We start from the raw sequence: 2,720 nt of genomic DNA, 5'->3' as shown, positions 1-2,720 counted from the left end.
CGAAAAATACGATAAATCAAAAGCTTTAATTTTCTCTTTATTAGTAATTTTTTTAATATTACAAATCACTTAAAAGTTTTTTTAAAAAAAAAAGGTGATTTTACGGTAATCATAACACTTGTTTACATCATGATTTCTTATAAAATAGGAGCAATTTTTTTTTAAACAATTAAATACCATAAAAATATGACTCTCAAATGGAAAAACATAAAAGATACAACCATTTATTTCATATAGAAAATCACACATCATACACGCCTTAACAAGCTAAGCAACAAACATGAAAATAAAATTACATGACAAACTCAATAACAACCCTAATTCCAATCCACAACACTCGTAATAATCTTTTCTTAATTAATAAGTCAACCACACCAGTAAAAAGTAGTAATAACTTCACTAATGCAATTATATAGGTGGTAAAATCATTATATTATAGAACATTAACAATTTTATTTCCGTGGCTAAACCGTTTATTTCTTGTAGTGGCGCTTGCAATTATCACGAGTTAGCAATTTGGATGCCTAAATTAAACGACCTTTGGTTGTTGCAATCTAAATTATCCCCAGGGCTCACTCCCAACAATTGGCAATATCTCCTAAAGAATCCGATCCGATCTTCGACCCGAGCATCCGGCCCATGCCCACATTCAAGCCCACCATTGATTATGTTTGTGATCACACCATATCCGGGGACTCGACCGGCCGCCCTGTCAGCATCGGACGGCGTCCATCTTCCGGTGATAACATCATGACTTGATGGCTTGTTTCCTTGTGGTGTCATCCAAAACCATATGGCAGTTTTAAATGAAATTACTGGATCTGTGGCCACTAAATCAGGATTGTTAAGAAGATCTACGCCAATAGCTCTACCAGCTGGTCCATAATTGTAGTTGCTGTAAGATTTTAATAAAGGTTAGTAACATCACATTATCATATTAACATGTCACACATTGACATACAATATCATATTACACATCTATATATATTAAATAAATTATTTGCATAATTTTATATAATTTAATTTAATATCTCTCTATATATAATAGATAGATAGATAGATATATATTCAATTTTATATGTGACAAAAAAATATCATAAAATTTAAAGATAAATTTTATCGTAAAATTGTTAGACCGGTTATGTTATATGAAATAGAGTGTACATTGAGCCATAAAAGGTAAGCATGAATATAAATTAAATGTGACAAAAATAATGATGCTGAGATGGATAAACGGTCAGATAAATAATGTCTATTGTTCAAAAAATGTATGATAGAATCTCATCTCAAGTGAATATAAACAAATGACAAAAAATATAAAAAGAGCCAAGAAGACTATATATAAAGTGTTAAAGAGATCTATGTATAAATAGTTTTATTGTAAACATGTAACATAATAATAAGATTCAATAACATCATTTAATCTATGTAATTAATCATACTTTACGTAATAGGATAATACTTTATTATGTGTTGTTGCCTGTTGTAAAAAAATTGTTAAACAAATTACTTGTTTTAGACAAGATTAATGGGTAAATTCATGCATGCTATAGTAGAAAACTTACTAGGAGATTTGGATTGGTCCTCTGCCATAATATTTTTTACCAGGAGCACATGGCCATTGTGCAGAGGGGCTACAGTAATCTGATTGGGTATTTTCTTGTAGAAAGCAATATCCCAAAAAAATAAAGGCTAGCGAAAATTTGCCGTCGTCTTCTTAACCACACTTATAGTAATATATAAGATTAGGTGAAAATTCAGGTGCAGTCGACTTCACGTGAAGTTGATAGTTGAGAGCTGTTAAATGAAAATTTAGTCAAATCAGTCAAATCATCTAACGACTCTCAACTATTAACTTCACGTGAAGTCGACTGCACCTGAGTTTTTACCATAAAATTATTAAATATCAAATAAAAATTATTTTACACTGACAGTGTGTAACCTGTAGTTTCATGGGAAGTTTGAGCCAAGAAAGCCGCAACCTCCTTTTTGCGAGTGGCATCGTCGCCGGTAGTGCCAAAGCCGTTGAAAGATCGAGCGGCCGTAATGAAAGCATTATAGGTATAGAATCCATTGGCATGACACCGTGGATCGTTACGGTACTTAAGCATTTCATCAAATATAGAGGAACTAATGACGTTTGCAACATCGCCACCACCGGGTGGCGCCGGTGATGGTGGTCGTGGTGGTGAAGGTGTTGGTGGACCTCTACATTGGCTTTGACAACCTTTACTTGGTAAACAATAATCATCTGTCTCACCACACCAACCAAATTGACTACAACAATAATTGTTAGGGCACAATGCTCCACCTGCTTGTCTACCACATTGTTCTGCCTTGCCACCAAGCAACAACAATAATAAGGTTATTAGAGAAAGTAAATAAGGCAATTTGGCGTTTAACATTTTTTGAGAGTAAGGAAGAAGAAAAAGAAGAAGACGACTAATGTTTTGAGTGATGAGTCAATATGATTAAGGTAATAATGAAGGTATTTATAAGTGCGCTATACGTTAGGATACCATTAATTGATTTTTTTAATCTTTATTTTCTATTGTTGTTAGTTGTTTATTCTCAACTTGGGCTGCTTCCACCATTGTTGATATTATAATTTACTAGTATAACATGGTCATGTCGGTTATGTTGTCTTTTTTATTTTTTATTTTTTAAGGTACTAATATAATTATTAGATTAAAGTATTAAAATTGTTATTATAAATGTGT

The 2,720-nt window shown here is 32.4% G+C and overlaps 1 long non-coding RNA gene and 1 pseudogene across 1 annotated transcript in view; both read right to left on the bottom strand.

Annotated features, from left to right (window-relative positions):
- LOC107622095 overlaps positions 1-2,475 on the bottom strand; it is a 7,652-nt pseudogene extending 5,177 nt beyond the window's left edge.
- Positions 1-2,720, bottom strand: part of LOC110267890 — a 16,717-nt gene that overhangs the window by 13,644 nt on the left and 353 nt on the right. The window lies entirely within an intron of this gene.

The sequence above is a fragment of the Arachis ipaensis genome, chromosome B10, assembly GCF_000816755.2.
Source record: "Arachis ipaensis cultivar K30076 chromosome B10, Araip1.1, whole genome shotgun sequence".
In the NCBI taxonomy this organism is placed as follows: Eukaryota; Viridiplantae; Streptophyta; class Magnoliopsida; order Fabales; family Fabaceae; genus Arachis; species Arachis ipaensis.
The sequence above is the reverse complement of the archived record's forward strand: the minus strand, read 5'-3'. Positions and strand labels throughout refer to the sequence as shown.